Source organism: Giraffa tippelskirchi, chromosome 3 (genome assembly GCF_054371585.1).
Source record: "Giraffa tippelskirchi isolate mGirTip1 chromosome 3, T2T-mGirTip1v1.2.pri, whole genome shotgun sequence".
Taxonomy (NCBI): domain Eukaryota; kingdom Metazoa; phylum Chordata; class Mammalia; order Artiodactyla; family Giraffidae; genus Giraffa; species Giraffa tippelskirchi.
In genome coordinates, this window is record NC_137277.1 from 9,572,948 (window position 1) to 9,600,488 (window position 27,541).

Here is a 27,541-nt window from a genome sequence, read left to right on the forward strand (position 1 = left end):
AGGGGCTCTTTCACTGTTGTTCCATTCATCCTTGTTTAACATCCATGGATGGTCTACCTCTTGTGAGGTCCTGGGCTGGGGGTTGGAACTGGTTTCCAAAACTCCAAGTGTGTTTATGAAAGAGCAGGAATGTGCTGGCCAGGATGGAAAGAGGGCAGGGCCTCTCGGAGCTGACCCCTGGAGTCCTCGGTGCAGGCATCTTGTGGCTGCTTCTGAAGGCTGGGCGGGGGGAGCCCGCCGCCACCTTGGTGGAGACAAAACCGGTCCCCGAGGAACCAGAGGCAAGTGGCTCAGCTCAGTCCCTCAACACGCGTATTGCCCACCAGCGGCCTCTCCAGGGACCCTCTTTCCACCAGGGCAAAGGTAGGGAGCGTGAGGGCTGCAGAGTCCAGGATTCTGCCCTGAGGATCGTAAGCTCCATGGGGCCAAGCCCACCCACCGTCATTTCACTCACTCTTGCATCCCCTGCACCTGGCATGGTTCTTGGAACGGAGTTGACGCAAGAAAAACTGCGTTGGCCAAAAAATTTGTTCAGGTTTTTCTGTTAAAATATTATGGAATATTTGTGGAATGAATTAATCATTAATTATTAATTTAAAAAAAGAAGCAGAAACCATGACCAAAACCCTAACAAATCCATTAAAAATGTGCATAATTTACTCGCCAGCTCTGGAACACCAGACACCGAGGGGGAACCACCCGGGACTTGAAGGCAAGGAGGTAGAGGGGTAAGGAGTGAGAGGCACCTGCTTTGGGTGCAGAATTTATGGGAATCCTTTACACTCAGAGATCAAGATAAATGATATGCAATGCAACACTTGAAGGAAATCAAAGTGAATGAAAATTATGCACGATAACAAAATATCTGTATTCCAAGTAAAGACAGGCTAAGCAGCAGTGCCGAGCTTCCCAGGTGGCTCAGTGGTAAAGAATCCGCCTGCAATGCAGGAGAAGCCGTTTGGATCCCTGGGTCGGGAAGATCCCTTGAAGGAGGGAAATGGCAATCCACTCCAGAATTCTTGCCTGGAGAATTCCATGGACAGAGGAGCCTGGCGGGCTACAGTCCATAGGGTTATAAAAAAGGGGACATGACTGAGCGACTGATCAGCAACACCGACAGCAAAGCGGCAGTGCTACATTGTAAGGCAGCACAGGGGAGACTGACTTGAAGACACTAGCGGCAGAGGATTGTAGAAATGAGGCCCAAGCTCCCAGTCTTTTCAGAGCTAACTGGCTAGAGAACAGTGGGTACCTGGCAGGGCAAGGGGCTCCTGAAGCTCAGCTTAGTCCCCACAGAGAGGACCGGAGAAGGTCCCATCTGCGGCCACGATGCAGCCCTCCGTCCCCACTCCAGAGGGGTAGAGCCGCCCTGCTCCTGGGCCTGTGAGTCCATTTCCAGGAGCACAGTGGACCCTCAGCTCCCTGGGGCACAATGCCCGCCAGAGCACATGCAATTCCTGGGAGCCCGCATTGGGAGAACATTCTCAGCAGCAACGATTAAACATACAAATAGACAACAGCCAGACCATAAATGACCATAGAACTCAGACGACACCCTGTGCAGCAATCAGGACAAAACAGCCAGGACTTGCTCAGTGACTGCCAGCTTCCCTGGTTTTTAGTCCCTGCTTTCAACTCAGGGCCAACCTGCAGAAAACAAATGTGCCCCGTAATCAATCACAAAGGATGTCCTACTTCTAACTAGCCCACTGCCAGCTCCCCGATGCCAACAGCCACCAATCAGGGCTCACCCAAAGCTCTGCCTTTGTTCTGCTGGCAGCTCTCCACTGCTCTGGCTGTCCCCCATCTCGCTCCCTCCCTCCCTCCACCTCTCTCCATCCATCCTTCCATCCCTCTGTCCATCTCTTTCCAAACATAGGTGATGGGGGAGGTTCCGTGCCCTGGCCGGCTCTGAGGAAGTAGCGTGGGCTGTTCTTGTTGGGGCCGTCTTAGCTTACTGGAGCCTGGCCTGGGACACAGGCACTGTCTTGGGTGCTGATTTCTGACTGGCTGAGCTGGCAAAGTACCAGCTCTCTGAGGGTCCTGGGTTGCTGGGGCTCTGGGGAAGCAGGGCTGCTCCCTCTACCCAGAACAGCCTCCCAGCTTGCTGAAAGGGATGCAGGGTACTCCTGAGAGGCAGGATGGCATGTGGGTAGAAGCCCAGGCACGTAGTCAAATGGCCAGCGGTTGCAGCACGAGCCCGCCCTCACCTTGGCCAGCAAGCCTCTCAGGCCTCATTTGAAAATGGGGGATAATGAAAGTGCCCCCCTCATAGGGCAGCATGTGGATTAACAATGGGCACTATTGTCTCACCTATTATTATCACCCATCTCCATTTTACATGTCGAGTGGAACAATAAACTCGCACGATCTCCTGGAATTTCTTTTCACCCTGGAAGCTAAAAAGTTCTCCAAGGTCCCTGGTGTCACGGCAGTTTTTAGGCAGCCTTGACACTCTATTTCTAGCCCTTTGTGCACATTTTAGATTTTGTTCTTTTCCTTCACAGTTGAACACCCAGTCCAGTGGGGTGATGCCAATGAATGCATTATTGTTGCTAAAAAAAATTGCTAATTGCAGCAAGACTAATGATTTCTCAGATTGTCTGCACTGTGCTAAGTCTATGGGACCCCAGCGCCCTTCCTTGAAGCTGCCACCTGTCGAGTTAAAATGAGCCCAGAACATTCCTCCCTCCTCCTGTTCAGCATGAGGGGTGATGTGTACCTGGCTTCTTTTTTTTTCCTTTTTGACCGTGCCACACTACCTGTGGAATCTTAGTTCCATGACCAGGATCGAACCCACACCCCTGCAGAGAAAGTGCAGAGTCTTAACCACTGGACCGCCAGGGAAGTCCTGGGGAGCCTGGCTTCTTAACCTCAGTCTTTTCTATTACCTTTTGTTCTTCCTCCTGTTCTCTCTGCTCCCATCTCCATTCAGAAATCCCTGGGGGCTCGTCCACGCGCTTCTGCTGCTGATTCAGAGATCCCAGGCCCCCAGGGTTGACAACTGTGTCACACATGTCAACTCTGGACTCTCAGTTCTCATCCTGTGTAATAAGATTACTGCTAAAACACAAGTGTGTTAACAGATAAGGCTTCCTAGGTGGTGCTAGAGCAACTTCACTTTCACTTTTCTCTTTCATGCACTGGAGAAGGAAATGGCAACCCACTCCAGTATTCTTGCCTGGAGAATCCCAGGGACGGTGGAGCCTGGTGGGCTGCTGTCTATGGGGTCACACAGAGTCGGACACGACTGAAGCGACTTAGCAGCAGCAGCAGCAGCAGTGGTAAAGAACCCACCTGCCAGTGCAGGAGACATAAAAGATACCTGTTGGATCCTTGGGTCGGGAAGATCTCCTGAAGAAGGGAATGACTACCCACTCCAATATTCTTGGGCTTCCCTGGCGACTCAGATGGTTTGTTTGTTGGGCTTCCTTGGTGGCTCAGCAGTAAAGAACCTGCCTGCCAATACAGGAGATATAAGAAACACGCACGTAAGATCCTTGGGTCTGAAAGTTCCCCTGGAAGGGGGCATGGCAACCCATTCCAGTACTCTTGCCTGGAGAATCCCATGGACAAAGGAGCCTGTTGGGCTACAGTCCATAGGGTCGCAAAGAATTGGATACAACTGAAGAGACTTAACACATAACACGCACATTAACAGGTAAGGACAACCATGCACACTTTTCTACAGATGGATTTACTTCGCTATTTAGAACCCTGATATACCCAGTCAAGGGCTGGGGGAGGTGGGAAGCCCAACAAACCCAGCACTCTCATCCTCTCTTTTCCTTTAGTTTTTACCTTCTTAAATAGTTTAATTTACTTATTTATGATGTTTCTTCATTGTCTCCCACCATTTAAAGTTCCGTGAGAGTGCTCGCTTCAGCAGCACATATACTAAAATTGGAACGATACGGAGAAGATTAGCATGGCCCCTGCGCAAGGATGACACACAAATTCATGAAGCGTTCCATATTTTTCAATGTATGGCAAAAACCACTACAATATTGCAAAGTAATTAGCCCCAAACTAAAATAAATAAATTTATTTAAAAAAATAAATAACTAAAGTTCCGTGAGATAAAGCAGTGCCTGGCACATTGCAAGCACTCGAGAAATATTCACAGAAGGAATTCGTGAGTTGCTCCATGCTCAGTTACACCCTGAAACTGCTTCTCCCGGGCCTGTGGTGAACACAGAAATTGTGAGCCAATGTCCAGACATTCTGAGAGCTCCCGAGCATCTAAATGCATGGTCATTTTTCCTGGTGGTTCATCTTTATCGTATTTTACAAAAGTATAAGTCGCATAATGGATTGGAGATGAAAAACAAAACAAAGCAACTGGTCCTTTGCCACAGGTACCTTGAGAAGCACCAGACTAGCAGACAAGAGGTCTGAAGGCCTGGAACACAGGAAAAGTGCGCTTCTTAGGTACACGTTTAAGTCAGGAGTCCATGGCTAGTATGCTACGTGCAGAGTGGCCACAAAGGAGGCCTGGGGTGAGCAGGGCCGGGTATTACAATCCCCACTGGTCAACAATCAGTTGGCGAAGTCAGTGGTGAAGTCTGTTATCTCGGTGGCATCAGAGTCTAGCAAATGCGAATTTCAAGGACTGGCGGGCATAAAAGGGCTCATTCTGCATGGACAGAGTGCAGGGTCAGATCTGGGTCTGTGTGGCAAGGTGACAGTCCCCAGCCATCTATTCAAACACTAACCTAGATGCTGCTGGGAAGGTAATTTTGTAGATGTGAAAAAGGTCCATCATCAATTGGCTTTACATAAGGGAAATAGCCTGGATAATTGGGGTGGACCTCACCCGATCAGTTGAAAGGCCTTAAAAGCAGATCTGAGGTTTCCCTAAAGGCGAAAGAATTTCATCTGTGGCCAGCAGCTTGAGCTAGTGCTCAGGAGTTCCAGTCTGCCCTTTCTAATAGCCAGTACTATGAATTCAGACTTGCCTAGCCAGCCAACCACAATCACATAAGCCAGTCCCTTGTAATAAGCGTGCACACACACACACACACACACACACACACCCCCTCCTGGTCCTGTTTCTCAAGTCAAACCTTGATTGATCCAGAGTGTATTAGCAACCAGTGGAAAGTTTTTGTGTGGTGTGGTCAGAATACCAGAAAACCATGAAAACCTCAAATTTCCACTTACCCAAATGTAACTGTCAATAGAACTTCTGCGTCATGAAACAAGAAGCTAAATTTTCCATTTTCTCCATCCTTGGCAGCAGAGCACTGTTGTATTTTGTACAGAGGACGCATCCTCTGCAAGCGCACAGCTGCCGGCATCAAAGAGCAGAGCCCAGCCAAGACAATCCTGGTAGTGCTGTCTGGACCTGCGTGTGAGCCGTAGACCCCGCATAGGAGGTAAGGCTGTTTCTCAGCACCTTAGTGAAAAGAGATTCCAAGAAGGAAAGTGAGGCACACAGTGATGGGGTGCCCCTCCCGAGGACACGGAGCTGACATGGCAGGGAGGGAAGGCATGTTCCGTGAGCCGAGTCCTCATTTATAAAATTGCCCAACTGGGTGATCCCCGAAGGCCTCCTACCTCTGCACCCTGGGGTTCGGTCCACAGGACACTGGACTCAGCATCAAACAGCAGCTGTCTGGTCAGGGCAGCGAGCTTTCATTTTGTGAGCTTCATTCCTGTTGGGACACGTCCTACCCTGGAAATGCTGAACAGGCTCTGAGAACCTCTGAATTCTATATTGACTCAATGAAGCTTCAAGACTCTCCTGGGGGCACAGCTCTTATTAGCATGGGCCTTCATACCCCTGGAGCGTTTTTCCACATTTACAGATGCTGTGAGTGACCCAGACTTTCCAGAACCAGCTTTGGTGATGTTTTCCCAGTGCTGTGATTTAGCTCTTTTACACATGTATCCTGGGTTTGTCTCTCTAATGCACAAACACACCAGCAGTTGACTCTGACCTCGGCACCTGGCATTCTGTCTTTGCCTGTGAAATATCAGGAAACACTTGCCCCATGGGAAGGCTTGGGGAAAACTGGCGATTGCTGGTGGAGCTTCTTTCACTTGGGGATCAGTGCATGTGGGCTTGGGAAATGGCTTTGGGAAAGCCAACCTGGGGCCCTCCTCGGAGCCAGGACCCACCGTCGTTGGCGGTCCGTCTGCCCATGGTGGGAGGGGTCTGAGGCTCTTCCCTTACCCTGACCCTTTCCACCAGTTTCTGCCACTCTTCAGTGATTTACAAAAAACAGCCACAGCTCTCAAGATGGAGACAAGTCACATAATGTACAGGAATGCTTAAATACACAGAGCAGTCCGATTACTTTGACTGTGCAGATATCTGACATAAACCATGGAATGCAGAGGAAATCTCCAACTTTCCAAACGTGAGGAAGGAGGTGTGGGGAAGGAACCCCAGCCTGACCTGTGGGGAGCTGGCTGGGTCATTCCATCTGGAGGAAGCGGGAACTGATGGAAACCAGATGCCCTGGGGACCCCTTGGAAATCAAAACAGCGAGAAAATGAGGGAGCAGAACTTTGCTTTGCAGACGGCGCTGGATTTTGTCTCGCAGGCTCGAGACAGTCCCTGATTGATGTTTACGTCTGTGAGTCATTCTCAGGGTGTTTATGGGACTGAAGGGGAGAGAATAGCAAAAACACAAGGCGTGCTGGGCTTTTAGAATAAAAATGGATTTTCTTCTACCTGGAATGTGGTTATGCTTTAAGTTGAGCCAACAGGGAAAACCTTGAGTCAGGATCTGGAAATTTCATTTCTGCCCAGTCTGGTCTTTTCATATTTTGGGCTTTGGGGCTGGTTCCTCGGAGTCTCCCAAACTCTACCCACTTTCTTGTGGAGCAAAGTGAGAGTGAAGGGAAAACCCAAGTAGAAAACACTGATCAGGACGTCCCTGGCCGCCCAGTGGTTAAGACTCTGCCTTCCAATGCGCGGGGTGCAGGTTCAATTCCTGGTCAGGGAGATAAGATCCCACCTGCCTCGAGGCCAAAACACCAACACAGAAAACAGAAGCTGTCCTGTGACAAATTCAACAAAGACTTCAAAAAATCTAAACATACAGTTATCATATGGCCCAGGATTATAGTCTTGGACATTTATCCTGGAGGAAGAAAACTTATGTCCACATAAAGATCTGTATATAATTTTTTATGGCAATTTTTATTCATAAAAGCCAAAAAGTAAAAACAAGTAAAATGTCTGACAGAAGAAGTAGGATGGTTAAACAAAAGCTGGTGCATCCGTACCCTGGAATAGCACCCGGCAAAAAAAAAAGGTATTACTGACAACAACCTGGATAGATCTCAAGGGCATTACGCTGAGAAAAAAGGTTCATCTCCAAGGGTCACATACAGGATGATTTTGTATCATTTTGTTAAAATGACAACGTCATAGAAATGGAAAAGAGATTAGTGCTTGCTAGAGGTTATAGGCAGTGGGGAAGGTTATAGGTAGTGGGTGTGACTCTAAAAGAATACTCCTGTGCCTTGATTGTGGTGGTTACATAAATCTACACATCTGATCAAATGAGAGGAGAATACACAATTTTATGAGTGTCAACTTCCTGGTTTTGATATTGTATTATAACTATGTAAGATGTAACCATTGTGCTGGGTGAAGTGTACACAGGACCTCTCTGTACACAGTTTCCTGTCAATTTATTTTATTTTTTAACATTTTAACATTTATGCAGGATCTTTTTTAGATGCGGCATGGGATCTTTAATTGTGGCATGTGGGATCTTGTTCTCTGACTAGGGTTCAAACCTGGGCCCCCTGCATTAGGAGAGCTGACTCTTAACCACTGGACCACCAGTGAAGTCCCCCTGTCAGTTTATGAATGTTTCAAATGAAGAAGCTGTTTGCTGTTTGTTTTTTTTTTAAATATACACTGGGAGGGATGATAGAAGTTGAAACATTCTATGATTCTACTTTTTGAGAGTAAATGAGGAAACACTGATTCCTTTTAGACTAAATATTCACAATGTAAGGCTAACTAAAAAAAGAATACGGATCTATGTAACTTCCAAACTACTGGGGTGGGGATGAACTACCGAAAGCTCAATTAAAAAGCCAAGAAAAGAGGAAAATATATAAAACGTAAAATGAGAAATTTCATAATATGGTAGATACAAACCCAGAATAGGAATTATGATTATGAATGGACTAAATTTGCCAGTAAAATGACAGAGGTTATCAGATTGAACTAAAAAAAAAAATTACTATTAGGCTACATTTTAATTACAAGAGACTCTGTTTAATTACAGAAAGATCAGGACTAGATATGAGAAGCCAACACTACCAAGAAGAAGCTAGCTTATACTAGTGGGAGGCACTAACCAACTTCTTCTTTTGAACATTCATAGATCGACAGGAAATGGTAAACTTTTGGGGGGTTATAATTTTAATCATTTATTTAGTTTTGGTTGCCCTGGATCCCTGTTGCTGTGTGTGGGCTTTCTCTAGTTGCAGCGAGCAGGGGCTGCTCTTCACTGGGGTGGGTGGGTTTCTCAGTGCAGTGGCTTCTCTTGCCGTGGGGCACAGGCTCTAGGCATGCGGGCTTCAGTGGTTACACTTCATAGGCCCTAGAGCACAGGCTCAACAGTGGTGGCGCACGGGCTTAGCTGCCCCTCAGCATGTGGAATCTTCCCAGACCGGGGGTTGAACCCGTGCCTTCACAGGCAGATTCTTCTCCGCTGTGTCACAAGGGAAGTTCCAGGAAACGGTAAACTTCAAGGCAATAGAGTATCCACAGGAAAACTTGCACGTGAATGTTCGTAGCAGCGTTACTCATAACAGCAAAAATGTGGAAAGAATCTAAATGTCCATCACAGATGAGTGGACACATAAAATGTGGCACAGGTATACAATAGAACAGCATTTAGCAATAAAAAGGAATGTTACAACATGGATGAACCCTGAAACATGCTGAGGAAAGAAGCCAGTTACAACAACTTCATGTTCCTTTTATATGAAAGGCCAGAATAGACAAATCTCTAGAGAGAGAGAAAGTGGATTGCCCGGGGCTGAGAGAGCAGTGATGGTGGTAGTGAGGTGTGCCTGCTGACAAGTCTGGGATTCCTTTAAGGGGCAACAAAAACGTTCTAAAATAAGATTGTGATGACGGACACACAACCCTGTGACTACTGAAAACCACTGTACTGTACACTTGAAACTGGGTGAATCATGAGTGTTAATTGGACCTAAATAAAGCTGTTTTGAAGAAGAGACTTTAAAAATCCCCCCAACCCAGGCCACAGCCCATTTCCAGGATTCATATTAGAATAAATTTCTAACAGTTCACATATTTAATTCACATCAGAATTGGGACTCAGACATCAGTTCTTTCAAGAATCCTGGGTCATTGCAACACGCAGCCACTTGGAGCTTCAATAGACCAGGTGACAGCTATGTTTGCCCCAAACCCGAAAACTCTCAGCTAGACCTTCTGGGGCCCCCAAGTCTGACGCTCACTCTTACATGGTGGCAGACACTCTATTCAGTGCTCGACCTGGCTGGGCAGAAGCACAAAGGCACCAGACACCGTAAACGCGGCCTAGGCCACCAGCACTGTCAGCTGACGTTGGACCTCCCACTCCTCTGCTTTGGGCCCTGAAGGAACAGCTACTCACAGCAGAGGTCGAAGTGTTTCATCATCTCCTGGGAGCAAGGATGTGGGTGTTCCCCGTGATGCTCAGATTATCCAGGGCCCGTAAGACCACATTCCAGCCTCCAAAACACCTGCACTTCTGAGGCAGGTGGAGAGTCCAGGAAAAGGAATGAGAGCCTCAGATGTTCCACTGTCCCCTGGATCTGGCCTGCTCACTGGCAGAGGAGCTGAGAGATCTTGGGAAAGTGTCAGCTTCAGCAGAGACCCTGAGTGCCACGCTGCATCGGGTTGGATAGGGTCCCCCAAAGATTCACGTCCACCTGGAGTTGTGAGGGAGACCTTATTTGGGAAGTAACTAATGGGATGAGATCCTCCTGGATGAGGCTGGGCCCTCATCCAATGAGAGAGTCCTTATGAGAAAGCAGAGGCGCATAGGGCAGAGACCACGTGACATGGAGGCAGTGACCACAGAGATGCAGCCACAGACCAAGGATCACCGAAGCTCCTGGAGGCCTCAGAAGTGGGGAGAGGCAGGCAAGTTCCCTGCCTTCATGCCTTTAATTCCCGTCTCACACACCAGGGTCAGTCCTGGGCAAGGAGATAGCCAGATGATTTCTCACCATGGACCAGAAAGGAAAGAGAAAAGGCTTTGAGATCAGAGGCCGCCTGACCACACTCCCCTCTCTCCTCCTCCTTTCAGAACTCCGTTTCTGGAGGAAAGACATCATGGGGAAGGAAAGCACATTCAGATTAATATATTCTGCAAGGAAGATGGTCCCCGGCGATAACTGAAGACACTGGACCGCTCTGCTGTCCCTCCTGTGTTCCACCCCCACCCCAGCAGATCGTCCCGTGAGATGAAGGACAGCAGAGTACACTGTGTGTTGAGGGGTGGGGTGGAAAAGTGATCCCCCTACCCCATAGCAACAAGATCGTCTTCCCTGAAGTCTGAAGGGCTCAGGGTTCAGCAGAAGCACCCCCTTCCCCTGAAGGTAGCCAAGAGGCAGACCCGCAGGCACATCAGAGCTGGGGCAAGGAGAGCAGGCAGTCCCTCATGCCAAGGTGGGCAGGACAGGATTCCTCGGGTTCCTGTGGACCCAGGGAGGCCACTGAAGTGGCTGGAGGGCCAGCCACGTCTCCCCAAGAAGCACCCACTGGTGGGATGGGAGTGCCCCTTCTCATAGGAATGAGAGCGGTGCTGAGCAGAGACTCTGTAGGATCCCCAACACTGGTTGGCTAGGGGAGGAAAGGATGGTGCCTGAAGACCCAGGGGTCACCATGGGACGCAAGAGAAATCTCCAAGAATCGGATGGGAAGCCCACCCCCTGAGCCTGCGGCCAGCCACAGGAATGCACCTCTCTGGGTAACTCCCCGAGGTCCAGCACCCTCGGCAGGCTGCAGGCGCGGGCTCCTGGAATGGGCAGGGGTCAGAGGGCTGCTGCATTCTCCTCCTGGCAGCTGCATCTGGGCTTGGAGAGGAGCCTGGAGTGGATGGAGGTGGTGGACTCACCCTCCAATGGGCTCAGATATTTACCTGAGAGGGATGAAGATTTTAAACCAGATGCCACTAGAGGAAAATGCCTGACGGAACTGTTTACTGGGTTAATGGGAGTTAAACTTAGTGTTCTTGTTGTCAAGCAGGAATGAGGGCCTGTCAGAGGAATGTCTGAGCAGAGACGAGAATAGAATCGCACGTCTGCACACAGCGGACTGAGAGCCGGCATCTCACACCTGCTCTAAGACAGATATTGACATCCGCGCTGAGCGTAGAACTTGAACAAAAGGACAGCAACTGTCACGGATAAAGAACAGAGTTAATAAAGAAGCAAACACAAAGGACCAGATCTCCCCAAGCCCAAGGAAAACTCATCCTAGATCTGAAAATGAGACTGACAACTAGCAGTTTGAAAACATCAGTGAGACAAGCACACGTCTGGCAAGATTAATCAAGAAAATGGAGAAACCGTAAATACATATTGGGAACGAGAACGTCTTGTCTTGTGTCTTGTGCTTAGTCGCTCAGTCACGTCCGACTCTTTGCGACCCCGTGAACTGTAGCCCACCAGGCTTCCTCTGTCCATGGGGATTCTCTAGGCAAGAATACTGGAGTGGGTTTCCATGCCCTTCTCCATGGGATCTTCCCGACCAAGGAATTGAACTGCAGTCTCCTGCATTGCAGGTGGATGCTTGACCAGCTGAGCTACCACACCTAATGAGGGCATGGTTATTGCAAATAAGAAGGAAATTTAGATACGAAAGCTGTAGGTACCATTTCATGCCAATAACTTGAAATTCTAGAACAACGTTTTGACAAACGTGGTCTCCTGATCATGCTGGTTCATCTAGTAAGTTTTGAAAATGTTCAAACATATACACACGTAGCCTCAGATGTTTATCACCATAATCCCCATCACAGCCTGTAACAAAGAGATTCTTACTGAGATTAAATACTTTAAATACGGGTCACAGGCTGTGGAAGAGTTTTGGCGGCCTTGATCCTGGCTCTCTCCTGGATTTAACTGAATGAGACACTTGATTTTGGAGCAAAGACAATAACTCAGTCACCCATGGTAGCCAAGAGCCAAGCAGTCCACCCTCCACTCTGCTGCAAGAGAAGCACAGAAAACCAAATATAAAGCGTGGCCTCAGTGAGAAGGGGAAAGAAAACCATCCTTTTCCATAAATCTAGTTTTCAAATCGCTCTGTCCAAACAAGCTACTCTTTCCCAGGTGGTCCCTTCCCCTCCACCAGGGTCCCCCTTCAATGCCACTTACCACTTTCCTCCAATTCCCCCAGTTGAAATTCTACCTTCATCTCCAAAGATTTAATTGGAGTGAAAATCAATTCACAAAGCTTCCCTGATCCACTGTCTCCCCAGATCTGACCTCCCTCCCCCGGGTGCCCCAATATCTACACGATGCCTCCTGAAGAACCCTTTCTGGGGCTCCTGGGAAGGAGGGCCCCTCCCCTTCCCTTAGAGCAGAGGTTCTGTCTTGCTGTTTCTCAATCTTTTGTCCTGCCTTCCTACTTAGGTGTCCAGATACACGGTACTCATCTCAAGCCATTTTGCATGTGTTCTAGAAAATGTGTTTGCCCATGTAACTAAAGAGAAGAATGGGCCACATTCGAGGCCCAATCCTGCAGGGCTCCCTAAAGGAAACATCTGTACAGGGTAAAGAAAAGCCCCTTTGTTGGTGCAGACTCTGAACAGGGTGGTCTGCACCGAGTGGTGGACAAGGCCTTGGGACACTTCACCCGGCCTCAGATTTGCTGCTAACTTGTGCGCGTGACCACAGGCAAATCATTGACTTGTGGGCTGAATCACCTTTCTGTATTGAGATGTGAGGACCTTTGGGGTACACTAAATGCTAAAGGTCCTTACAAATCCCCCCAATTCTATGTGGACTCTATCAATCTGTCAATCTCCTTATCTAGGAGGAGTAACCCAGCCGTGGGGAGGCGTGTGGAACTCCAGGAATGCTGTGAGTGGTCATTTGAGGATGGCTCACCTGAGCCAGAGGGCTTCTCAGGTGGCTCAGTGGCAAAGAATCCGCCTGCCAATGCAGGAGACGCAGGAGGCCTAGGTTTGATCCCTGGGTAGGGAAGATCCCCTGGAGAAGGAAATGGCAACCCACACCAAAATTCTTGCCTGGAAAAATCCCATGGACAGAGGAGCCTGGCGTGCTACTGTCCATGGGGTCACAAAGAGCCGGTCACAACTTAATGACTGAGCATGCACACACACACACCTGGGCGGCAAAGATAGCCCATCCTCACCCCACACCCAGTTACCTTGGTCACTGGAACAAGTCTGGCCAGGATATTTGGCTATTGAGGAGCTGCCATCACTTTTTAAACATGATGTGATTTTCAATCGGTGGCTGGTCCTTCCAGGGCCCTGACTGCAACACAAGGAACCATGGGGGAATCCAGAACTTGAAGGTCAGGGCCATTCACCACAGGGCAGTTTTGCTGGGGAATCCAGCTCTGCTGCACATGTCCCATTCTTGCCTGAAGTTAATGGCCATATTAGGTGGCAGGATTCAGGTTGTCCTGAATGCTTGTCCCCCAGGCAGGCTGCTGTGGCTGTCCCTTTCTGAGCAAGCACCCAAGCTCAATCTGAATCACTTCTATACCCACACAACCAGGCCCTGAGCACCTGCCATGAGCCTCCTGTAGTGACAGACACCATGGGGGCTGTGACTACTCATAAACGGGAGGATGGCCTTGACAGAGAACCTCCGGTTACCCTGCCATTGGGTAACGTGCTTTACAATTCTTGCCTGGAGAATCCCATGACAATGGAGCCTGGCAGGCTACAGTCCATGGGATTGCAAGAGTCAGACATGACTTAGCAACTAACACACACACACATTTATAGACTCCACTGTCTACATGAGACAAGAGGCACAAATGGGGACTGTCCTGGGCAAACGGGACATTTGGTTAAGCTGGCTGAAGGAAGCAAGTGCTAAGAAGTTGGGGAGAAGAACAAGAGACCTTTGTGGGCTGAAGAGAGAAGGACATTTCCTGAAGGATTAAGGAGGTCAGGGAGAAGGCAATGGCAACCCACTCCAGTAATCTTGCCTGGAAAATCCCATGGACGGAGGAGCCTGGTAGGCTGCAGTCCATGGGGTCGTGAAGAGTTAGACACGACTGAAGCGACTTGGCGGCAGCAGCAGCAGCAGCAAGGAGGTTGGAGCTGGATTCGAAGGACACTGGCGTTGGGACAAGGCAGAGTGCTGGCCCTGGGCTGGAAGAGCAGGAAGCCCCCAGCACCCTGGGCTGAAAGGCGGGAGGAGATTTAGCAGATGAGCGGGATGGGGAGAGCCACCCTCAGGAGCCACGGGCTGTGGTCAGGGGCTGTAGCCAGACTGAGGTTGTAGCCAGACTGAGGGTGGGAGGTGGAGGAATGAACATCCTGGCCCAGCTCTCCTTGCTCCCATCTCCAGCCTGGCTCCCTGTGTGCATTTACAATTCTGGGGTACACACGGGGCAGTCTGCAGACAGTGGGTGAGGTGTCCAGGGCATCACCCCACGTGTTTGCCCATTGCACTTTATAGACTCGAAAACCATACTTATTCTCTTGCTGTGCTGTGCTTAGTTGCTCAGTCATGTCCGACTCTTTGCGACCCCAAGACCATAGCCCGCCAGGCTCTTCTGTCCATGGGGATTCTCCAGGCAAGAATACTGGAGTGGGTTACCATGCCTTCCCAACCTGGGAATTGAACCCAGGTCTCCTGCATTGCAGGTGGATTCTTTATCAGATGAGCCACAAGGGAAGCCCATTCTCTTGCTATATATGTGGAGTACAGTTTATGACAGCTGCTCTTCACTTCTAAACAAGGGCAATTTGGCTTTCCACCATTTCAAAACAACAAAATTGGTTTTTCGTTTGTTGTAATTTGGGGGGAGCTGTGCTGGGTCCTTGCTGCGGCACACAGGATCTGTTTCTGTGCCTGGGCTTTCTCTCTAGTTGCAGCAAGTAGGGGCAACTCTGTTGTAGTGCGTGGACTTCTCCCTGAGGTGGCTTCTCTTGTTACAAAGCAGAGGCTCTAGGCATGCAGGCTCAGTAGCTGTGGTGCGTGGGCTTAGTTGCTCCAAGGCGTGTGGAATCCTCCCAGACCGAGGATCAAACCCATGTCCCCTGCATTGGCAGATGGATTCTTAATCACTGGATCATCAGGGAAATCCCCAGGATGGGATTTTTAAAGGATGCTTTAAAAAAAAAAAAGTTGCAGCCACAGCTGTAGATTGGACATCAGGAGAGGAGCTGGGTGGAGGGGTGGTGAGGGTATCGGATGTCTAGGAGCCTGTGTTTGTCTTGGTCCCTAATAACAGTATCCATAGTTGTAAGGACAACATGAGCTGCTGTCTTCTGTGTTCATCTCATGGGTGAGCACCTGGTGTGGAGGCAGGAGTCATTCATGAAGATGGTGAGCTGGCAGGTGCCAGAGATGGAGACACTCAACACTGCTCCCAGAGACCCTCCCCTTGACGTCCGTCATTGCTGATGCCAGGGAGGCTAACTCGGGGTGGCTCTGAGATGGGGCATGTGGGGAAACGGATGCTGTCTTGTAGCTGGAACTGCTTCCTCTATGTCCCTTTTCCTGCCCGGAACACAGACCTGCTACTGGGGGCTGCCCTGGCTGCTATGGCACTGTGATGGGGCAGCCACCAGGGTGACAGCTGCCGTGCTGAGTTGGTGGGGCAGCTGAAACACCCCCGGCAGGCACCTGCCTGCAAGCTCCTTGTAGGAGAAAAAGATACCTTTGCTTGTTCAGGCCACAGTTGGTTGGGCTTCTGCTACCTGCAGCTCAAAGCATTCCCGAGACAGTCCTCATGGTGGGTAATACAAATTCTGATGCATTTAATGAAAAGACCACGAATAACCAATTCAACAGCCTCATCAGCACAGGCATCACGCATAGCGTACAGAGGAGGTGAGCGGCTGGTGGAGAATGTCCTTTAAGGAAGCAGCAGCCCTGCAGGGAAGAGCCTCAGAGTGAGAATTCTGTAGTTCTCCACCCACACCTGGAGACCTTCAAACCATGACAGGAGCGCCAGGCTAGGCGAATCCTCCAGGCAGGGTCCTCAGAGTGGGGCCACAGACCAGCTTTAGGGAAGGGACATCACTGGGATTGTATGAAAGTTTAGTCAGTACATGATGTGTGCAAATTCTGGGAAATTTAACCGTAGCTTTTAGCAAATATACAAAGAGCCTCAATCATTAAGGACCACAGTTACCTTCAGATGATCCATGCAAATCAGCCTGCACCAGAACTTGGTCTTTTCTGTGGGGTATTACATCAGGATGTGTATCAATGTCAGGAAAACTTCTGTCCTCAAAAGGACCAACATTGTTTTCTTTTTTTTTTTCTAAATGATGGCATCCTCCTGCGTTCACAGCCCTTGTGAGATTCCTGGGGAAGAACAGAAAGTAGAAATGCTTGACAGGTGAAGCCTGGAGCAGGTGAGAGTCTTCTGCTGGGACTCTCTTGCGGTCAGTCTAGGAGGAGGGTTAATGAGAAATAGCATATTTGCATCATCTCCAAGTGTCTCCTCCCTGATTTCCTATCAGCTGCAGGGAGAATAAAGAAACAGCATACCTGGACTAGACGGTCGACACCCACATCACTGGTAAGGGGTGTGGACCAGGTGCCTCCTGATGGGGTGCCCTTTGCATGTACGGCACCCCCATACAAGTTGCTGCCAAAAAGGCATAACCCCTATCTGCTCCTGAGGAAATGTGACATAAACCCCAAATAAGGAGCAATCTATTATTTTCTAAAAGGCCGGGATGAGGGGTTATTCTTAAAAAAAATATCCATGTTGGGACTTCCCTGGTGGTCCAGTGTGTAAGATTCCGAGCTTCCACTGTAGGGAACCCAGGTGGGATCCCTGGTCAGGGAACTAGATCCCACATGCCACAATTAAGACCTAGTGCAGGCAAAAGAAATAAATATTTTTAAAAAGATTTCTTAAAATGTCCATGTCATAGCAGATGAAGAAAAGCCATAGAAATTCCAGATTAAAGGAGGCTAAAGAAACAGGACAACTAAATGCAATGCCTGATTGTGGGCTGGATCCTAGACTGGAGGGAAAATGCTATAAAAGACGTTACTTTGGGTCAACTGACAAATTTGAATTTAAACAGTCGACCAGACAAGTGTTGCATCCATGTTAAATTTACTGATGTTGGTAACTATACAGTGGTTTTATGGTTATGTGAGTGGACATTCCTATTCTTAGCAATTATTCACAGAAAGGTTTAGAGCTAAAGGGCTGGGTGTTTGTAAGTAACCTTTCTAATGGCAGAGAGAGAGCGCACAAAAACAGCAAACGGGTGAAATATTGGCAGCTAAGTCTGGGCACACAGGTGTTCTTTATAGTAAAATTTTTGGCAATTTTTCTGTACTTTTGAAATTCTTTCAAAAGAGAAAACAATCTAAAAGGCAGGGCCTTTCCCTGTGTGGGTTGGGGAGGTGATATGGGGGAGACAGGACTGGGGAGAGGCAGTTGGTGTCCATGTCAGGCGGGGGGGTGGGAAGGAAAGAAGAGGCTGGCTGAGAATGAGTGATGGAATCAAAGGAAGAAAGAAAACAGGTCATCAGGAATCATTCCACTAATCTGCATCAGGGATTCTCTCATCCTTATGACCCTGGCGCTTCCCTCCTTCTTACTTAGGTCTTACATTTTGGAATCCTGAGCCATTTGGCTGATAAACAAGCCTCCATGTTCTCGAGTGGAGGGATGTGGACCCTCTCAGTTTCCGTTATTGATGTGGACCAAGCCGTAGCCAGAAAGCCCAGGAGCCACTTGTGGGGCAGACAACCAGGCAATGCCACCAAATAGGCGGGTCCATCAGGGAGTCCAAGTTCGAACAAAGGTCAGGCTGCTGCTGTTGTTCACTAACTCTGCACAAGGAAATGCCCACCAGATGCAGATGAACAGGTGGGAGAAAGTGGGATTTGAGCAGGAGGACCTGTTCCTGTCCCCAAGGGCCTGTCAACAGCTCCCTTTGTTCCCAAATGGCCACCTGCCGCTGATCAGCATTTCCCCACGATGTCAGAAGGAAGTTGTGCACAATGCAGACTGATGGTAATTTTTTTTTCTCTTCTAGCTCTAAAGAGCATCTTAGCATTCAGCCACCTCAGTGAAGTGGAGTTGAGTCATAGAGATGAGGAGAGATGCCCAGACAGCTGGGTAGAGTAAGGACAGGGCTGAGAATGGAATCACCAGGAGCTGGAGGGCTGATGTCAGTTAGAAGGAGGACACACAGGGGCATCTCCAGGAAACACAAGAACATGTCCAGAGGTCAGGGGTCAGAGCCACCAAGAAGGTCCCTGGTCTGGAGGCCTGCTGCCTGCCCACACCACTTGCCTCCAGCAGCTCTTCCAAGATTCTCGGAATGACATGTGTGTGTGCTCAGTCGCTAAGTCATTTCTGACTCCGATTCTTACGACCCCATGGACTACAGCCTGCCGCTCCTCTGTCCCTGGGATTTTCCAGGCGTGAATGCTGGAGTGGGTGGATTTCCTTCTCCAGAGGATCTTCCTGAACCAGGGATCAAGCCCACATCTCCTGCATCTCCCGCATGGGCAGGTGGGTTCTTCAACACTGGGAAGCCCCTCGGAATGACACCATCACTCAAAAGTCTGTCCAAGAACCACTGATCAGCTGTGACCAGTCGACTATACGCACCCTCTGGCAAGTTGTTCTAATTGATTTTTAAAGGATTTTCCCCTAGGTGGCTACTCGGATCAGGTAACTGGACACAGCTGGCTGGGAAGAGAAATGACAGCTCCCATTTATGCTCTGGGCAGCAAGTCTTGGTATTTCTCTGGCCTTGTGACCCCATCAGTGCTTTTCAAAATAGAAACAAATATTTTTAATGCTTCTGAGAAAGAATAAATGTCTGAGGATAGCCAAGAACATCTCAAAACCAAGGAATAATAAGGGAGGTTTGACTCACCAACTATTAATAACCTCTTTAGAAACAACTGTAATGAAAAGAGTACTCTTGGCACAGGAAAAGAAGCAATTCCAAAAATATATGGGAATTTAACACATGATAAAAGTGGTATCTCAATGGGAAAATGATAACTTAATTAATAGATTGTATTGGCATTATCAATTACTTTTCTGGAATAAAATAAACTTATATCTTTTCCTCATAACACAGACAAAAATGAACCTTAGATGGATGAAAAATCCAAAGGTCAAAAAAAGAAAATTCAAATTAAATATTGGAAGATAATTAAGGGAACTGTTTATTTTGGAGCAATGGCAACCTCTTTAAGAAAAGAAACTCAAAACCATACAGAAACAAATAGACATATTTGACTCTATAAAATTAAAATTTTGGAAAATGTAACACCAATAAAGTCAAAAAATAGATCTAGAAAACTACTTGTAATACACAGGTAAGTTTAAGTTTACTATCACTTAATGTCACAAAAACACCAACTAATTAATTTTTAAAGACAAGCCTAGGGACTTCCCGTGTGGTCCAGTGGTCAAGAATCTGCCTTGCAATGCAGGGGACACAGGTTTGATCCCTGGTTGGGGAACTAAGATCCCACAGGCCACGGAGCAACTAATCACCAAGCGCCACAACTACTGAGCTTGCATCACAACTAGAGAATCTGTGAGCTGCAACAAAAGATCTCGTGTGATAAAACTAAGACCCAATGCAGCAAATAACTAAATACATAAAAATATTAAAAAAAAAAAAAAAAAAAGAACCCTGAAGGAAGATAGTCACAAGGCATGAACTGGCAATGCACAGAGGGGAAAATTCAAACGGATACAGCAAAAGAGTGTATGTTGGCACATGAGGATCACATAAGGAGCCAGGGAAATACAAACCAAAACTCCCACGAGTTGTCGTTTCTCACTTTTCCCCAGCTCTTTATATTGCAAATATTGATATTTCCCCCCAGGCTGTAGTTTGTGAAGTCTGATGTATTCTTTTCAAAAAATGTACAGTTAGTATTTCTTGCACTAAGAAATACTGAGATGGGACAATTATGCGATGTCTCTCAACCTAACATGTGCACACTTCTCCTTCTTCATGAACCCGAACTAACTCAGCATCCAGAATGTATTTAGTCAACGGTCCCGGCCAGGCAGCTGAAGTAGGAACCTAAAACAATGAGCTCTTTGTGGCCACAATGCCCAGAGATGCAGCTTCCTCAAGTAAATTTACTAAAGATGGTCTTCTGGGGAAAAGTTGGGGGAACCTTGCATTTTTGTTCTAGCTCTCACCATTTTTCAACAGGTCTTTAGAATTTTTTCTGCGTTTTGGATTCTGTATCAGACTATGGTTTGAATGACAGTTTCTGCATCTGCCATAATCAACCCATTCACTCAAATAACATCCTTCACCCTTTTGTGGGCTGCACCCCACAGGCCAGCAAGCTTCGTAGCTGCCCGGCCTCGAGACCGAAGGAGAGACCAGAGACAACACAGAGACATCAGTGGTTCATTGGACAGAAGATCTACACAGGGGTCCTGGAGTAACAACCCACCAGGTGCGGCAGACCCCAGGCAGGACACGGAAGCAGTCTTCAATGCTCAGGAGAGAAGGAGGCTACTGTTTATTCGGGGAATTGATATCAGGTGGGCACAGAGTTACCAGCAACTATTGAAACCCTACAGTGAAGAGGGCTGGATGGTCATGTGAGGGAAGTCAGGATTAGTCAAGCAGGGAATATAGAGAATAAGAGAAAGAGCCATCTTCAGTGGTCTGACCATACTCCCATTATTTCAGTGGGTTTCCCCCTACATTCCCACTGAAGACTTTTAACTCAATCTGTGTAGGAAGAGATAAGATCAACATAACGTTACCCTTTTGCATATTATTGCAAAACATCCCACTTTCCAAACACATGAGAGAATGAGTGTCTTAGTCACACAACCTGGAGAGCACTAGACCACAGTGCTTACCTGAGTCCAGGATTGACTGGAGGGAGTCCTGATCACCAGAATGGCACATGGATCCCCCCTTTACCACGTGCTGCCTGCGGGACCCTGGCGATTACCTCACCATAGGTCCTGACTATGCAAATATCCACCTCCAAGGAGGGTCCTAATCCTGAATTGACTTAACCGAAGAAATAATATGTTTATGACAATAGTAGGAAGTCAGTAGATAATCATCATGATTTCTTACATGAAATGCCAGACAACTGATGGACAGAGGTTGGTGGCATTGTACAGGAGACAGGGATCAAGACCATCCCCATGGAAAAGAAATGCAAAAAAGCAAAATGGCTGTCTGAGGAGGCCTTACAAATAGCTGTGAAGAGAAGCAAAAAGCAAAGGAGAAAAGAAAAGATATTCCCATTTGAATGCAGAGTTCCAAAGAATAGCAAGGAGAGATAAGAAAGCCTTCCTCAGGATGGGGAACACATGTAAACCCAGGGCTGATTCATGTCAATGTATGGCAAAAACCACTACAATATTGTAAAGTAATTAGCCCCCAACTAAAATAAATCAATTTATTAAAAAAAAAAAAGAAAGAAAGAAAGCCTTCCTCAGTGATCAATGCAAAGAAATAGAGGAAAACAACAGAATGGGAAAGACTAGAGATCTCGTCAAGAAAATTAGAGATACCGAGGGAACATTTCATGCAAAGATGGGCTCGATAAAGGACAGAAATGGTATGGACCTAACAGAAGCAGAAGATATTAAGAAGAGGTGGCAAGAATACACAGAAGAACTGTACAAAAAAGATCTTCACAACCCAAATAATCACGATGGTGTAATCACTCACCTAGAGCCAGACATCCTGGAATGTGAAGTCAAGTGGGCCTTAGGAAGCATCACTACGAACAAAGCTAATAGAGGTGATGGAATTCCAGTTGAGCTATTTCAAATGCTGAAAGATGATGCTGTGAAAGTGCTGCACTCAGTATGCCAGCAAATTTGGAAAACTCAGCAGTGGCCACAGGACTGGAAAAGGTCAGTTTTCATTCCAATCCCAAAGAAAGGCAATGCCAAAGAATGCTCAAACTACCGCACAATTGCACTCATCTCACACGCTAGTAAGGTAATGCTCAAAATTTTCCAAGCCAGGCATCAGCAATACGTGAACTGTAAACTTCCAGATGTTCAAGCTGGTTTTAGAAAAGGCAGAGGAACCAGAGATCAAATTGCCAACATCCGCTGGATCATCGAAAAAGCAAGAGAGTTCCAGAAAAACATCTATTTTTGCTTTATTGACTATGCCAAAGCCTTTGACTGTGTGGATCACAATAAACTGTGGAAAATTCTGAAAGAGATGGGAATACCAGACCACATGACCTGCCTCTTGAGAAACCTGTATGCAGGTCAGAAAGCAACAGTTAGAACTGGACATGGGACAACAGACTGGTTCCAAATAGGAAAAGGAGTACGTCAAGGCTGTATATTGTCATCCTGCTCATTTAACTTATATGCAGAGTACATCATGAGAAATGCTGGGCTGGAAGAAGCACAAGTTGGAATCAAGATTTCCGGGAGAAATATCAATAACCTCAGATATGCAGATGACACCACCCTTATGGCAGAAAGTGAAGAAGAACTAAAAAGCCTCTTGATGAAAGTGAGAGAGGAGAGTGAAAAAGTTGGCTTAAAGCTCAACATTCAGAAAACTAAGATCATGGCATCTGGTCCCATCACTTCATGGGAAATAGATGGGGAAACAGTGGAAACAGTGGCAGACTTCATTTTTTGGGGCTCCAAAATCACTGGAGGTGGTGATTGCAGCCATGCAATTAAAAGACGCTTACTCCTTGGAAGGAAAGTTATGACTAACCTAGATAGCATGTTGAAGAGCAGAGACATTACTTTGCCAACAAAGGTCCATCTTGCAAGGCTATGGTTTCTCCAGTAGTCATGTACGGATGTGAGAGTTGGATTGTGAAGAAAGCTGAGGGCCGAAGAATTGATGCTTTTGAACTGTGGTGTTGGAGAAGACTCTTGAGAGTCCCTTGGACTGCAAGGAGATCCAACCAGTCCATCCTAAGGGAGATCAGTCCTGGGTGTTCATTGGAAGGACTGACGTTGAAGCTGAAACTCCAATACTTTGGCCACCTCATGAGAAGAGTTGACTCATCGGAAAAGACTCTGATGCTGGGAAGGATTGGGGGCAGGAGGAGAAGGGGACGACAGAGGATGAGATGGCTGGATGGCATCACCGACTTGATGGACATGAGTTTGGGTAAACTCCAGGAGTTGGTGATGGACAGGGAGGCCTGGCGTGCCGCGATTCATGGGGTCGCGAAGTCGGACATGACTGAGTGACTGAACTGAACTGAACTGATGCATGAGTGATATCCACATGGTATTTACCCAGTCAATATTCAGGGACAACGATGATGGGAATGGAGGAGTGAGAGCTGATGTAACCAGGCGGTAAGCTGCCGTGCTCTCATTCTGTTTACACTGGGCACAAAGGTGATGCAACAGCACCTGGACACACCAAGCGTTTAAAGAAAAAAGCAGCAGCTGTCTAATCCAGGGCTAAGGAGGGGAGCTTGGCTGACAGGTAGCACCCGTCAGGTGGACAGAAACAGGTCAAGGGTCAGAAGAGAGGCGTGAGACCCTAGAAAAGGCTCCTTCTTTCTCCCCCCCATGCTGCTTCTCCTCTTATATCTTCAGGTCGCCTCCATCCTTACAAATCTGGAGCACTTTAAAAAGAGTCAGAACAACCATCCTGACAAACTATTAATGCACCTGAATCACGTTTGCTTGGGTTACAGAAAACAAATTCAGATAAACTATGCACACAATTCTGTCTGCTTCCACTGCAGGGGACATGGGTTCCATCCCTAATCAGAGAACTAACAAAGATCCTTTTTTCTTTTTGGTGCAGCCAAAAACAAAAAAAAGTTTAAAAGCCAGGCCAAGACTGGGAGAAAATATTTGCAACACATATATCCAATTAAGGACTTGTATCCAGATTCTATAAAGAATGTTTACAACCCATTAACAAGAAGACAACCCAAAATTTATTTGAAAAAAAATGGGCAAATGACTTGAGTAGACAGTTCAGCAAAGAAGAAATACAGGGAACAAGCCAATGAAAAAATGCTCAGTAACATGTCACTAGGAAAATGCAAACTAAAACCACTTTGAGATACCCCCTAAAATTGGTAAAAACAAAGAGACTGACAGTACCAAATATTAGCAGGGATGCAAAGCAACAGGGACTCGAGGTGTTGCCGCTGATAACGTGAGGGACAGCTTATTTGAAAACATTTGGTGGTTTCCTCAAAGATGCCCTCGCTCTACAACCTAGCAACCCTGCTCCTGGGTACTTACCAAGAGATGTTAATGGAAGCACTTGTCCACACCAAGACTTGTCCATGCAGGTTCGTGACAGATCACTCAGAACAGAGAAAAACTGATGGATGGATTGACAATGAAATGCCTCCTGGCATCTAATGATTCACCCAGCAATGTGGATTCAGCGCAAGGGCGACGGGCCAGGAGGTAACCCAGCTGGGAGACCTCAGAGAGGGCAATGCCATCATGAGTGTTGGGGGGCAAAGGACTTCTTTCAACCTTCCTGTTCTGGGGATTTCTCGATAAGCCTGCCCCAGGAGAGGAGAGCTGTGACTGGACACTTTCCAGCCTGGCCTGGGTTGGGCTGGGGCACCAGGATGGGGGCAGAGGGGTTCTCCGCTGCTGTGTTTGGACCTCAGTCCCTGGGTCCCCGCACCTCGGGGCGGGGCCTTCTTGTGGTCCTGCCCCTCCCAGGAGGAGGAGCGCTCTGCCGGCCTGTGCCTCCTCACAAGCAGCAGAGGGTCTCTGCTCCTCCAGCCTGAGTCTCCATCTTTGTTCGCCGTTCCTCCCTCAGTGACTGCAGGCTTTTGTTCTGTGAGGAGAGCTTTGAGGGCTTCGAGGAAGCTTTCTCAGCTGCCTGCCCTGCCCTCCCCCCGCCCCGTGAGCACGGCCAGGTCCCTGGGGAGGACCCCGTGGGTCTCGGCACCCACGGCTCTCTCGCCCTCGGCTGGCCTGCTCCATGCCCACCGTGCTTCACTAGAAGTCTTGGCTCACCTCCTGCCCAGCTCTGCCCCGTGACCCAGTCTCTTGCCCTCCTTGGAGGCCTGTCTTAGATTTCAGGCATCTCCTTGATGGCTCGGAATGGTTTTGTAGACTGTCCAGACGTCTCCTGTTAGGATGAGAGTGTGACTGTTTCCAGCTTTCTGTGTCCTAAGTGAAAGCCAGAATATCTAGCTTATTGATTTAAAAAAAAAATTGGAAAGTGGGGCGAGTGACAAAATATGAACAGTTGGAAATACTGGGAAGTAGGAATATGGGCTTTTGTATTACTCCTTGTGCTTCTTGTATTTGTAAAACTTCAGGGACTTCCCTGGTGGTTCAGTGGTTAGGCCTCTGTGCCGCCACTGCAGAACGGCATGAGTTTCATCCCTGATCAGGGAGCTAAGATACCGCAAGCTACACGGTGAGGCCCAAAAATTTAAAAATAAATAAAAATTAAAATAAAATTTCAACAATAAATAGAAATAATGTTTATATTAATTTATATTTAAACATATATTTATAATAAATATATTCATTTATATTATAAAAATATTTATAATAATTTTATATTTATAAATATATTGGGGGCTTCCCAGGCAATGCTAGAGGTTAAAGAATCTGCCTGCCAATGCAGGAGATGTAAGAGACATGGGTTTGATTCCTGGGTGAGGAAGAGCCCTTGGAGAAGGGAATGGCAACCCACTCCGGTATTCTTGCCTGGAGAATTCCATGGATAGAGGAGCCTGGAGGGCTATACTCCATAGGGTCACACAGAATCAGACATGACTGAAGTGACTTACCATGCATGCATAGATATCTATTTATAAACAGTAAACATCTATAAATAAGTACATATGATGTCAATTCAGAGGCAAATTGGACAGAGCTGTGGGTGATCTGGGGACCCACCTCTTTTGATTGGCATTTGAAGTTGGGGGACCAGCCTTGTGGGACTGAGCCCTTCACCCGTGGGATCCGATGCTGCCTCTGGGTATGCAGTGTCGGAACTGAGTTATATTGGAGAGCATCCAGCTGGTGTCATGGAGGGCTGCTTGGCTGGGGACAACCCCCACACATCTGGTGACAGGTTAAGGAGAGACTCACAGGAGGTGGAAGCGGCATCTTCCTAATTCACCACCCATATTTTCTCTCTGTGGACATTTCCAGATCCAACCTTTGAAAGGTAAAGGTTAAGCTACAGGCAAGGCTATAAGCAGTAATTGCTTGGAAAGTTTAACGAGGCCAATTACATAAGACACGCACCAACCAATGTCAATGTTTGCCATGTAGCCACATCCTCTTTGCCCAGAACCTGTACTTACCTAGGAATAGGCCAAGGGTTGAGTGTATTTGAGGTTTGGGCTCTGCTCCCTGGGAACTGACTACCTCCAAGAAATATTTGGTGACTTGGACTAGCTCCTCGCTTCCTTATATTTCAATCCAGAGACCAAGTCAAGGAAAAAGTCACCTGGTCCCCAGGGCACACCACCCAAACTTTTGTTTCAATAGGCTCCCCAGACCCAGGGTCCATCCTTTGCATGCCTAAACTTCAGCGGGGTCTCCCCCATGTGGTGGACACCTGGAGGGAGGCAGATGCCCCCAGTTGTGACGTCTGGCGTATGCCACCCCCACAGGGGCCCTTCTGTCCCTCCTCCCGCAGCCTCCAAGGGAGCCAGCCCCCCAGCACTGCTGAGCAGATCTGCAACATCACCCTCCAGTAAGTGCAGAAGGTGGCACCCGAGGTCTGGGGAAAGGGTGCCACAGTAAGACGTTAGTGTCGTCCACAGGCAGATACTTTACAGGTGTGGGTGGATCTGGTGCCAAAATGAGTCAACCGTGTCACATGTGCCCAGGAAGAGCCAACACCATCTTGGCAGGCTGAGTACGTGAGTATGTAAAACAGATGAAAGGATGTGAGGTCCAGCTCTTCCCCTGCACATCTGCTAAGATTCGCTTCAGCAAATTCCTCCCCGGAGCAGGGATTTCTTCCCAGGTTTCTCTGTGCTGTCCGTGCGAGCCAGGGTTCTCCAGAGGAACAGAAGCAACAGACCCCAGAGCTTGCTTCCTCCCTCTCCAATGGGTGAAGACACAGCAAGAAGGCAAGACAGCCTCACCAGGAACTGAGTTGGCCGCCACCTTGACTTTGGACTTAGAGCCTTCAGAACTGTGAGGAATAAATTTCTGTTGTTTCAACCACTGGGTCTGGGGTATTTTTGTTGCAGTAGCCCAAACGTGTGTGTGTGTTATGTCGCGTCAGTCACGTCTGATTCTTCGCAACCCTATGGACTGTAGCCCACCAGGCTCCTCTGTCCATAGGATTCTCCAGGCAAGAATACTAGAGTGGGTTGCCATGCCCTCCTCCAGGGGATTTTCCCGACCCAGGGATACAACTCGCATCACTTT

The 27,541-nt window shown here is 47.9% G+C and overlaps 1 long non-coding RNA gene and 1 other non-coding gene across 2 annotated transcripts; one reads left to right on the top strand and one right to left on the bottom strand.

The window, feature by feature from the left end:
- Nucleotides 1-849: 849 nt before the first annotated feature.
- LOC145540677 (uncharacterized) lies at nt 850-27,367 on the bottom strand. The gene is made up of 10 exons (XR_014078483.1): nt 26,048-27,367; nt 25,151-25,265; nt 16,349-16,524; nt 15,872-16,086; nt 5,560-5,657; nt 5,164-5,398; nt 3,824-3,897; nt 3,326-3,459; nt 2,892-3,044; nt 850-1,647 (listed from the first exon to the last, which is right to left on the bottom strand). It is a non-coding gene; the product is annotated as an uncharacterized LOC145540677 (long non-coding RNA).
- LOC145543854 (U6 spliceosomal RNA) lies at nt 3,874-3,980 on the top strand. Its single transcript, XR_014081102.1, has one exon. It is a non-coding gene; the product is annotated as a U6 spliceosomal RNA (small nuclear RNA).
- Nucleotides 27,368-27,541: the final 174 nt, after the last annotated feature.